Source organism: Apostichopus japonicus, chromosome 8 (genome assembly GCF_037975245.1).
Source record: "Apostichopus japonicus isolate 1M-3 chromosome 8, ASM3797524v1, whole genome shotgun sequence".
NCBI classification, from domain to species: domain Eukaryota; kingdom Metazoa; phylum Echinodermata; class Holothuroidea; order Aspidochirotida; family Stichopodidae; genus Apostichopus; species Apostichopus japonicus.
The window spans coordinates 18983853-18996954 of NC_092568.1; positions in this window are offsets into that span (position 1 = coordinate 18983853).

Consider the following 13102-nt stretch of genomic DNA (forward strand, 5'->3'; position numbering starts at 1 on the left):
TTATGCGTGTCAACATTTCCTTCTTTTATTCGAAACGTTACAGCTAATGGAAAATGAGAATGGAAGGGTAAGAGGTGGGGTGGGGTGGGTGGGAGGGAGGGGGAATTATGGTGAGTGTAAATCTCCAAGGATGAGACAATTGTATGGTTTCATCTCAGAATCGTTAGATCTCTTGAGGTAGTGTATACACTCGTATGAAAAGAGTACCAATATATGATCGAACCCCACAAGAACGACGAATGGTGGTGAGGGTAAATGGGGGGGGGGGGGCGGTGGTAGCCGTCAAACATATGAATCTATCAGTGGCGTAGCCAAAGGGGTGAGGGTGAGTGGGGGAGGGGAACGGGTGTAGCCATGCCTCTTAATCACATGATCATAGCTTGCTGCTTTTTCGAAGAAGATGATATTTCTTACAACACTGACAATTTTAAACTGGAATAATATGTTATTGGAGCAATATGGTTGACCTCTTGTTGAATTTTGATACTGTGTATATCGAACACGTTTGTAGCACAAACGTTTGTCCGTCTGATACGTTAAAAATCCATAAACATATGATTATGTTAGTATCGTAGCCAGAGGGGGAGCGGAAGGGGAGGAGAAAGTTCCCTCCTCAAATTTTTAGGGACGAAACGAGGACGGCAAAATTATCACACACGCACGCAAAGTCTCATATATACAAAGGCTGCACATGTTCGAGTAATGGAAATGATTGAACCATTCTGCATCTAATCCTCCTGTGTATACCCCCTCTCCCACCCTCCCCGCCTCTTAAATCTGAATACACAGAGCCAATATGATGTCATGAAAAATCATATCAATGTAAGGGTTAATTAATTCCCTGGCGACAAAAATTGAACTTTGTCCCTTCACACCACAGAGGCTGACTACGCGCCTGGATTCTATTCCAATAAGTTACTGGATGTTTAACCCCCCCCCCACACCTTACCCAAAAGCAGGGGCGTCAATCCGATTTGAAACGTGGGGGGACGTAATCGATTCGAGTATTCCGGCCGTAAGTAGCATCTAAGCGGAGCGCCACCATCTGTTGGCGCGCAGCGTATCAAGAAAATTTCAGATTTCAATACCTGCCAGATCGCTGGAGATGGCACTTGCCAGGCTGGATAGCATCTATCTAGTTGCGTGATTTCGGGAGAAAAATACAAATTTGTCACTCAGGTATTTTCTGCAATAAAGTTCATGCGACCTTCATCTTTGGTGGATTATTTCTTTTATTCGTGATTCCAATTGACATGAACATTAGAACCCAGTGCAAGTTGACAAATGATGCGGCGAACTGGAACCCCAGCCCCATTTTGCCCTACGTTTCAGGATAGAATACCCCATTTGTTCGAACCCATGACAACTAACAATCTGTGAATAAATTTACTTCGAAATGGGCACATTATATTGCACCAAGTTGGTCAAGGAATGACCCCAGGGCCTCAAATATAGGCCTATTGTAGGGGTCAGCAACCTTTTTGAATGAATGGGTCAGATTTTAGAAGTGAAAGATTGACAGGGCCGCACCTAACCAACGACCTGCTGTTGATTTCAAACCTTTGATTCCGAGGACGTTCAAGCAATAGGTGCACGCGAGCTTAGCGCAAATTTGGCCAAAAGTCGTCATACGCAAGCATGTTAAACCACCAATGACTTTTAATGCCACCTGTGACACACTTCCAATTGGACTGTGTCAGTTTAAATGTTTTGCTAGGTCTACGAGAATACATTTCTATGAAATTTGAAACAAGGATGGCAAGACAAACCACTTTAATTATTTTTTTCAGGACCTCACACATGCGCATGTAATGTCAGACTTAGAATAGGTCCCAAGTGAGGGGTGGCTAAAGTGATGAAGGCATCAAAATAAATCAGTAGTTGTTCGTTGGAGTCCTCACGCAAGTAACCTCTGTTGCTAGGTGGATCTGCATCTGGTAATCGGGTGAATTCTGGTCGGAGCGCACTATGTAACCACCGTGTACCCAGGGACCTAGCTAAGGCCTGATGATGGGGGGGGGGGGGGGAGGTAGTGGCTGCAAATCCAACTGGATTGGGTTTGAAGCCAGAAAATTCCGACTGCTGCTTTGTACCCTCACCCCCGCGCTACTCGTCAACGATACGGTCAGTGTCAGTCAGACACCCAATCTTTCGCGAGTGCACTTTTGTTCCGAACTTTTTTCGATACATTTATACCCACTGGCACGCATTTCACAAACTTATTACCCCCCCCCACCCCAACAAAATATTTGTGTGAAAATTCAGGCAATATGCTGATAACTTTTCGGGCACTTACTGAAAGAAAGAGAATTTGCAATATGTTTGTCAGTGGTTAAACTATTTGCATGCAATGTAAAAACCGATGTAGCCTATATGATATGCACATTAACATGTGGAATGCGCGCTTAACGGGCGAAAACTTTTGGTTATATTTTTCGGCCAAGTCGTAACAACCCCCCCCCCCTCCCTAAATCAAATTGGGCTCCTACGCCTATAACGGTAGTTTTATTAGGCATTTTTATGTAGTATTCAAAATCATACAAAGTTTTGTACGGTGGAGTATAAAAATCGCGAGATACAATTTCTCAAAGTGGCAAGGAAAGCATGGTAAATATGACAGATTAAAGGTCAATTTTAACCGAAATTTTTCTTTTTTAGGTCATGCACGATCACAGGAATAAAATGAATAGGCCTACATAAACTAGCGTGCGACAGTCGAAAATTCCGACTGTCGCACTAGTTTTCCAACCATCGTCAGTTTTACCAAGTTTGGGGGTCGAGACACCCCCTACACCCCCTCTAGCGACGTCCATGCGTGTACCTAGTGTTCTCACTGTTTAGTAAACTCCGGTATCACTCAACAACAAGTTAACATGGGATGCGCTGCCACGGAATATGCTCCCTATTTCATTTTCCAATATTAGGGAACGGGCACAGTCTTTGAAACACCATCTACAACTAAACAACAACTATGTACAGGCTTTAGCTCTAGCTATGAAGTACTGTCTCTTATGATAATGACGGAGCGCACTAGTTTTCTACTGGAATCGCCCGAAGATGCGGCGTCTGTAATCCCTCCTGGGGCACCACGGTGCACCACATCTACGTGTACCCGGGGGGGGGGGGCAGGGGCGGACTGGGTCTTAAAACCGGCCCGGGCGATTTCCACCTAGACCGGCCCATTATTCATTGATATGCTACTTACATAGTGAAAGGTTACTCAAAAAAATAAGGTATCTGATAACAATTTAATGCGTGACGTCACTCAGTGAAACGTCGGGCAGATTGAAACGAGACGGTAACATTATCAAAGATTTATTCATTCAAACAGCAAACAAAAAAAACCATTAAATTCTTTATACACAAATAATTTGTGTGTGCGTGTTGTCTGAGTGTGTGTTAGGATAAGTATTTCAGTGATTTGAATTCTTTCTCACGTGATCATGTCTTACATATGCAAAGTATACTATACTATCTGTTAATTCAAATTGTAATCTTAGCTACAAGAATTCTCTATTTCTTTGTCAACTAATTTGGAACAATAGTACGATTCAAGTTGATAACAAAATAATTGCTTATCATGCATTAGAGTGAGCGTGACACATTTGCTTGTTACCCAATGGTAATACCAGTTCCTAATACCATGGTTACGTACATTAGTTTACCCCTCACTCATTCGCACAATGGGAGAATCCCTGCTAGGGAGAATCCCCTACTAGTGAGCCTCTGCCAATCGTAGTTCATGCGATTGAAAGATTGAAAAGAGGTGGGCCACGGTTGTATTATTCACTTTCTTTCGATCTAATGTCGTTAATTTTAAATCCATAGAAAGAATCCAGCAGCATGTAAAGCTCTGTTATGATTGCATAGAGTGTTTATTTTCAGTTGGAATTTCTTACAAGAATGATTTCCCTTTTAGCATTCCTCCCATTTCATGGAGCATAATTCTTGGATCAACGTAATCTCTAATCCTCCAATGACTTGAAAGGAAATGCAAAGAATGTTTCTATAGTTCACATGTTCTCATTGGCTTATTCCTTCCTTTTGATTCAGACTTACAACACAAAGAATACTTTGTAACATGATGTTTTTTCAAGATTCAATAAGTGCATGAATGAATTTGGTCAGGTGATGAAGTGAAAGTAAAGCAGAGTTATTGGTGCGTTTTGGATTAATTTTCAAACCCAAATCTATACTTGCATAAACTCAAAACCCTATAAATCCTGTGCTATAAAACCGTGCTATTTCCAGCCATTCAGATCCCTAAATAAGATTAACAGTGGCGTAGGGAGGTACTTTTGAGTGGGGGGGGGGGCTGAAAACTGATGGCCGGCCTGGGGGAGGGGTCTAAGGGGAGGGGGTGTCCCCCTCCTCTTTGTAATTTTTTGCATTTCCAGGTGGCCTCAGATGCAATTTGGTGCAATATAGCACACTTCAACACCCACTCCATTTGGTAAACTTAATTGTGTATTTTCACCTGGCCTTAGATGCAATTTGGTGCTCCAAATGAGATTTTTTTTTCTCATTTGGAAATGAAAAAGGGGTTTTCTGACTTGCGAAGAGGGGGGGGGGCGGAATTATACTTCCGCCCTCCACATTTTTCACTGGGGGGCTGGCGCCCCCCCAGCCCCCCCCCCCGGTTCCTACGCCCTTGAAGATTAGTCACATGAAGTTAACTTAATAAGCATTGTCCCTTCCTCATTCAAAACGGTACTGAAATGTGAATAGGTATTGTTTGTTGAAATTTCAGGCTTACTCCAGTTCATGATCGTCTGCATAGAATATAGTTGCAAAAGGACACAACTTACAGCAAGAACTCTCTTGCGAGCATAATCTTAAGCAACCTTTTATGAATAAGAAGATTTCACGGAATCCGTTTTTCTTTTACTGCTTGATTCGAAGTCATCGATAGTATCGGGCATAAGCCTATTGTACATTTACGTCTTGGAAGGAAACGACATTCTTACTGCTTGCTGCAATGTAAACAAAGACAAGCGTGAGCTTCTTGTTAATAGAGATATTCAGATCCGTTTTTCTAATGAGAGTCAAACAGGATGAATAGAGATTTTGTTGAAGGCAGTGTCGTTCACTGTTACCAATATATTGTATCCAACCGACAATACCAATTTAAGCTCGTAGAAAGTTAACTCGTCAAATGGTTCAGTGGGTAGAGCAGTGGACTGGTAACCCTGATGAACTGAGTTCGACTCCATCAATGATTATACAGTTTAAAAATTCTTTTGCTCTTTCATCAGTCCACGCTGAAGTCTTGATATATTAATTCAACCATATAATTTACTAGCTGATGTGGTGGCCGATGCTATAGAGGGTGATGAAAGACTCATTCCTCGTCGGTCGTGTAAATCGTGGCTAGGGTTCAAGACAGGCCTCTGGCGATAATACCTCTGGCTGTGGCATGGTGCTTTTTTGTGGCCTAGGATCCCGTACCATGTCTCCCTTGTTGTCGCAAAAGAACCCGGGAGGATGCGCAGAGGGTCGGTCAAATCGACCAGAAGCGTACTAGGTGGCGTGCGTGAATCCTTGCCTTTGGCCAGAGGTGGTGACATCTCTGCGACCGGCATGCTTGCAGCCACCGTCCACTGAATACGTGGCCCAATGTGGCGCTATTCTCCTAAAAGTAAATCTACGGATGCCTTTAAGAGCCATATACTTATTTTATATTAAAAAACACCCTGTTTCAAATTAGCGCCATCGAATTCCTTAAAAGCCGTTTTTTCTTGTCAGTCTGTATGTGGAATGACTTTGATTGTAATGGGTTATTTGTGGTAAGCCAAGCAAAACCTTCAAACAGTCATGCGGTTCGCAAGGGTTTGCAGGAACTTAATTAAACTCATTGTTTGACATAAATGTGTTGGCAAAGATTTACACTACCTACACCGAAACAAGCATTATATTCCAGAGATATACAAGGCAGCAAGACCATGAGATAAAATTTTAATATACATAGAATTCAATCTATATCACTTTTGCAAGAAATAAAAGTGTCAATATGGTCCTATTCTAAGCCACAGCGTTGTTGCAAATTCTCATACCGGATAGTAGGTAGTTTCGGAAACAGTGATTCTTAAGAACTTTGTTTGAGATTCACAAAAAAAGCACCCCGTATTGTGTTTTGATAACTTCAGGAACAAAATTAACTTTGATATGCCGTGGACCGTTAGAAACCACTGCTCTTTGTCTAGCTAGGGTTGTATTCCTATAACACAATTACTTATTTTTTGTTTGTTTTTGGAATGACCCTTTAAACAGTAAAAGTGACTGGACCTTTTAATTAACTATAGTTCCTCAGTTGCACTACAAAACTCAATGAGAAAATTAAGATTATATTGTCTCAAATGACATGTTTATAATTATTACAAATTTATAAAGGACAAATGGTGTCGAATGCCATCCAAGGGTGCCCTGTTGCTTATATGAAGATTAACGAATATATTCTGGTTGACCTCAAAAACAACGGATTAACATTAACTATAAGAACTGCAGTGAGGAGCCGACGTCACCATCAAGTTAGCCTGAACGAATATTCCAGAAATAAGTATCTTTAACGAAACATATCTTGAATTATAGTGGAATAGCTAACAGAAACATTATTGGACTCAAAGTTGTCTGTAATTTTTTTAGGTATTGTAACATTTCAAAACTAAAATTCTGCCTTATTCATTATTTAATTGAGTTTTAAAGTGTCAGCAAAATATATCTGTCGATCATTTACCCATGATTGAATACCGGGGATACTGTTAAGAAAAGTCACCCAGGAAAGAACCTAGGCACGAAAACCAAACTACCGAACGTCTGATCCGCTCTAAACCACAGGCCCCTTGCATCGAGACTGTGACTGTGTGATCATCGCCAGAGGTGTATCACAATTCTCCTCGAAAGGGAACAGATACTACACATGATCTTCGGTGATGCCTTCAACTCTTCGGTCGATCTGTTAGTTGTACACGATTCAGGATAAAACTAGTTTGATCTTGGAAGAATGTTCTCCGATTCCTTGTTCTTTATTCTATTTGTTTCATAGGTCAATGGACTACATTCGGATGAACAATGAACAGATGAAGATAACTGCCATTTCTGGAATACCAAGTAGTCCCCGTTATGTCGAACACGTAACTCACTAAATGGACTTTATCGATAGTCAATGACGAACCACATCTGCCTTATTTGAACAAATTCATAACAATAGAGATTAATGCCATTCAAGGGGTCTATTTGCTTTCATACTTCTCAAACCTGTACGACAAGATGTTTGCACTATATGAGCAGGCGAGAATTCACAGTGAACGTTTAGCGCTTTAATTGGCTTCCAGTAACACGTATCAAACATTCAATTGATGTGTATATAACGACGAAAAGACATTAAGCATATGGACATTAATTTACTCTTACTTGAGGTACGTCCGTGAGGCTCATTTTCTTTCATTATTATCATTTGCTGCAAAATCAACTTTGGTAGCATATTTTCTCGCAATCTGGGAAATCAAACTCGACCTCTTCAAGGAAACTTAAGGTCACTGAAAAAGCACCGTGTAATGGTATCCCCTCGGTAGGACCAGGGACGATTATATAAGAAAACCCCCTTTCATGGGTTCCAAATGAGCAAAATAGAAGACTGAAAATTAAATTCGTTTACAATTCGTTATTTGTACAAGTGGATAAATCCAGTTATGTTTTTGTATTCCGCTGTTTGGTCAAAGTAACGCAAACCCGGTCACGATGTGGTTCTAAGCGCATACCATTATCTGGCAACAGCACTAAAATCCAATGGCGTGCGCAAGGAGGGAGGGCGGGAATGCCCCCTCCTCCACAAGATCCTTCAATCTCATCTGGCTGTTTGCATAAAATTTCAGCCTCCTATACCTAATTCGCCGCTACTACTGGCATTTGTTAATGAAAGTATACAAAATAACTATATAGTTACATACCCATCTTAGAAGAATCTTTGTTAAGGTAGCAGAAGCACACCCAACCATCATCAGGTGTCTATGTGATAGAGATGAACCACCCTGCAGGGAAATAACAACTTAAAGTTCTTTGACAGACAAAGGTGATGGCTTGAACAAATCAAAATATTACAGACCGATTCTCGTTTGCTTTGATTTTTATAGACTTATTTTTTAATGCAGTACCTATTTTCCGTTATAAAGTTGGGCTTCACATCGAACATGCTGAATTTCTGAGCATTTACCTAATAAGATATGCTTTCATTCTTCAGTGTCAAGTGTGTAAATTCAGCTTGAAATGAAAGAAGGAAAAATGAATAGAGAAAAAAAGAATAGCTAAGCGAAGTGCCAATTTTCCACACTTTGTCATCATGATATCTTCCAAATATTTCGATTTATTCCTTGAAATTGTAACGTTTTATCTCAAAATGGTCAACAGACTATTTTAATCTCAAAATATCAACTTTTCTTGAAAATTCGGGATAATTACATAGTTAGGTGGTACTATATATAACAAAGGAGAGTGTATGAGGGCATAACGAAAGGTCCAAATAAAGTGTTGAATGATTTCAGTGTTTCCCCCAAACTTTCGACCTTTTCGAAATTTTTAAGGAAAAAGCCAAAATTCCACGGACTTTGGTAGGCCTATGACAAAACACAGAATGATAATTTGACGGTTAGCTAGCTGTTAATTTCCTCGTAGAAATGAAACCGGGTACTGCTTTTACGTCGGTATACCAATGTGCTATGCAGTCATACTTGTAACATTGACTCGAATTTTCAATGATTACATCTGCCTGGGTTATTTATTATTATACATGTTAAGACATGGCAAAACTAAAAATGACGGATAAATCCACACCTCAGCTCACCCTTCTCCGTCGTTCATGTAGAAGGAATAACCGGCACGCGATTGTAGTAGGCTATATATAGAATTGGTCAAACTCGTGCAGAAAAGTGTGCTGCAAAGTCATCACTATAAAACGGAAATGCTTCGAACGCTTGAGCTTTCGTGCTGGACTTTATGTTTTTATGTAACGCTGAACCTTCGTGGTTCACGACCCACACGCTTATGGTTGTCTGAATAATTCTTACGTCACATTTTGGTTCATTCTCCTCCTTTAGTTTCGACCTATAGCGAATGTGTTTAGTACATTAGCTCTATACAGATGGCCAATACAATCACACTGTCTTTATTATTGATTACTTGCAGTGAGTTTATATATACCTTACACACACATGCCTCATCGATGATAGATACCATTCATTTTATCTCCGACGATTTGAGCAAATAACACGTAGGCAGTGTCTGCCTGTAACGTTACAATCCACCTCATGTCTTTAAACTTAACAAAAAAAAATTAAATAACCGCCTTGCTATAACTCAATCTAATTTCCATTGTATCTGTAGGACAGACATTCTAGCTGCAGTTAAAGATTAAAGATCAGGTTGTAAATGCGTCAACTTTCGCCTAAAAAATTCCGAAAAGCATGGTTATGTTAATGTTTAGGCGAGTATTTCGTACAAAAAGGAATTGAAGAGGCTCCGACACTATTCCGTAAATCCCAAAAACCTCTGCAGATGATTTTAGAATCAGTTTGATATAGTACAGACGATAAACACACTGGCTGCTGACACAATTGACCAATCATGGTTGCAACAAGAAGGCAATCAATGCAGTTGATAATCCCAATACTTGCATGATGATAACTGCAAATGCATCTATATCTTATTTTTTAAATTATTCGAGGTTTTCAAAATCACCCCTTTCAATTTCATGTAAACAAATCGGTAAAATGGTTTGAAGGTCACTGGTATTAGCCTATATATAGTTATATGAAGATGCTTATGAATTCTCGACAAACAAGAAAAATACACCATTGAAGCGGTAAAAGAAACTCCCACCTGAATAACTTTTCATAATCCGCTGCACACGTATTTATGTGATATACGGGTTTGTGTTTGTAACATTTGATATGAACTGTAATAATAATACACACATTAGTATCTTGTATTTAAGTTTAGTTAGGCTGGAATGAAGATCTTTTCTTTTTCTTTAATTTTTGCTTTCGTTTTATTTATTTTTTCTTCTTATCATTATTATTATTAGACCTGTCTTTCTTATTTAATTCATTTTTTTCCTCATCTATATGTCTTCTTTTCAACTTCAACCCTTTAAGCAGTTGACGTTCATTAGTTAAAGTGACTGGAGTATGTAGTCTAACTATTGGACTATTAGATCAGTTCCATCTGATGTAACACTAAACTTAATGGGAAAAATAAGACATTTTATGGCCCTCAGATGACATGTTAACAATGCATATACAAATTTGTCAAGCACAGATGGTGCTCAGTGTCATCCAACGATGCTCTCTGTTGTTATATGATATTAATAAAAACACGATGTTTTTAGCTGAATTATTAAATTGATAGAAGAGTGGATTAATCTTAACCTTTAGATATGCAATGAGGAAGTGACGTCATCATCAATGTTAGCCTTTAAACAGCTATACCGAGATTTAGCATATTTTAATGCTTAACATCATGAAAACCGGAGTAGCTATATATTGAAACACTATCAGCACTCTCTGTTTCTTTTATTATCAATACAAAAAAACTCTCCCTAAAGTTATCTTTCAAGGTATTAAAGACGATCCCTTTTTATCATCTTACAGTATCCTGAATCTTTAGACTTTTAGACTTATTATCAAGACAAAAAAACTCTCCCTAAAGTTATCTTTCAAGGTCTTAGAGACGATCCCTTTATATAATCTTACAGTATCCTGAATCTTCCCAACGGACAGTCAAGATGAGTATACCCAGTAACGTCATGCAGGGAACAGAATTGTCCATTGCTTAAGATATCGACCCGGTTAAAACTGCTCGTTGTTAAAGCAGCCCTTGGAGTAAATGTTGATAGTTATTGCCCATGAAATGGGGGTGTAGGCGGTTTTACACTATCTAACGCAACGTAGTGGCCAAGAACCTGATGTATTTTTAAGGGAGGGCCCGAAGAACATGAACTTATAGCATGCTCCTCATGGTGAAACATAATTGCACCTATTAGGTGAATTGAGTGTACTTTTAATAGTAAGAAAGACTAGCGTAGGTTCTTATGACCAACTAGACCGGTTTCTGCTCTCAACTTTTATAGGAGGAGCTTCATCAGTAGTAAGCCTTTGAATTTTTTATATTCGACATGAGCGTCTCGTTCTCAAAATGCATCTATTTTCTGTGCACGAGTTTTTATGAACTCATAGTGCATCTATAAGAGCATCTAAAAGAGCTTCGTGTGAACCTTGAGAGTCAGTTGATTCTTCGTTAGTACGAAACCTTGAGTTAACAAGTAAATCTTTGAGATTTTGGGCCCTTTTGTAGGCAAGAATCGGTTCTTTTGGAAACAGTTTGGATAATTCCGCGTGTTGCGAAATTAAGTGCCAATGTTTCAAAAGTGCTTTTTTCAAATGCGTGGTTTTGATGTGGGGTGTATAGGTAAGCTTGAACACCAGTGGTGGTTCCTTTTGTTTAGGATTGGTAGTGAGGTATTGCCTACGGTTTTCAAATTTTATGCCTTTAGTGGCTGTGGCAATTTCCTCTTTCTTATAGTTACGGAGTAACAGTTTCTCTGTGAACGCATTCTTTTTCTCTAAGAAGTCAGTCTCGTTGTTACAGAGACGTGCGTATCGTAATAATTCCCCTTTAATGAAGCCTTTAAAAGTGGCAAGTGGGTGTGCAGAGTTTCTGTCGAGGTATTGGAAGGTTTCCGTGGGTTTGGTGTGGACTTTAGTGTCTAATAACCCATTGGTTTCGAACCTTGTACCTTTGAAGATTTTCAAATCTAGGTATGTTACCTCGGTGTTTGATATTTCTACCGTAAACTTTAAGAAGCGGTGAATTTCATTCAACCTTTTTACTAGGTGTTCAAGTTCCTGATGTGTACCGTCGTAGAGCAATAGAATGTCATCTCTATAGCGGAGCCATTTTAAGATTTTATTATCTGTCGGTAAAATCTGGTTTTCAAGTCTATGCATGACGATATCGCAGATTTCCGGAGAGGCTTGGCTACCCATGGCGCAACCGATCTTTTGTAGATAGAATTGGTTATTGAACTCGAAACAGTTTCTTGTTAAGATGAGTTCAATTAGTTTGCGCATGGATATGGAAGATATTTTATTTATTCCATATTCGCTTTGTTCCGTCTTTTCATAGACTTCTTGACATATATCTAATGCCTCCTCTTGGGGAGTATTGGTATACATGGCGACGACATCGAGTGTAGCGAGTACTACCGTTTTTGGTAACGGGGTGGCTTCCAAAATTTGCAGAATGTGATTTGTGTCTTTCACATAAGTGCTTTGTTTTATTACAATAGGAAGCAAGAAATAGTCCACAAATTCCGATATTTTTTCGGTCGGTGATCCGTTTCCACTTATTATCGGTCTACCGGCAAATTTTGAGTTAGCCGGGGGTGCTTTATGAATTTTTGGTAGCACATATATGACCGGTGTGCGGATCTTGTGGCTATATGGTGACAAGTACTCGAAGGTGCTTTTATCGATCTCTTTTGCAGAGAACATATCAATTAGTGTTTCCTGGACTAAACTTTTAGTTTGAAACGTCATATCACTTTTTAACTTTTCGTAGTGGTGACTAGCTAATTGCCTTTCAATTTCGGCTTGATAGTCTGAGTGATTCAATATAGCAATGCCTCTACCTTTATCGAAGGGTTTGACAATAATAGAGCGGTCGTTTTTAATTGCATTTAGTGCAAAACGTTCCGCCTTATGTGTGTTGCTATTGGCGTTTCGGATAGTAACACTTGCCAATTCGGTTTGTGTTGCTTCCAAGTAGTCCTCTAGGTTTTTACTAAAAGTCATGTTAGGTGACCATGTAGAAGGTAGACGGAATTTTGTAATCCCTTTTTGCATTTTATTCTGCATGATGAAGCGGATTCTCATTTTCTTTTTAGGTCTTTTAATGACTTGAGAAGATCACTTCGTTTAGGTTTTACTGGAGTTGCTATGAACTTCAGACCTTTTTCCCAACGCAATAAACTCTATATTGGACATGTTTCTGTCTGATAGGTTCTTTACGAACTTTTTTAGTGTTTCTGCTTCTTTTCGAAGATTTTGGGCTT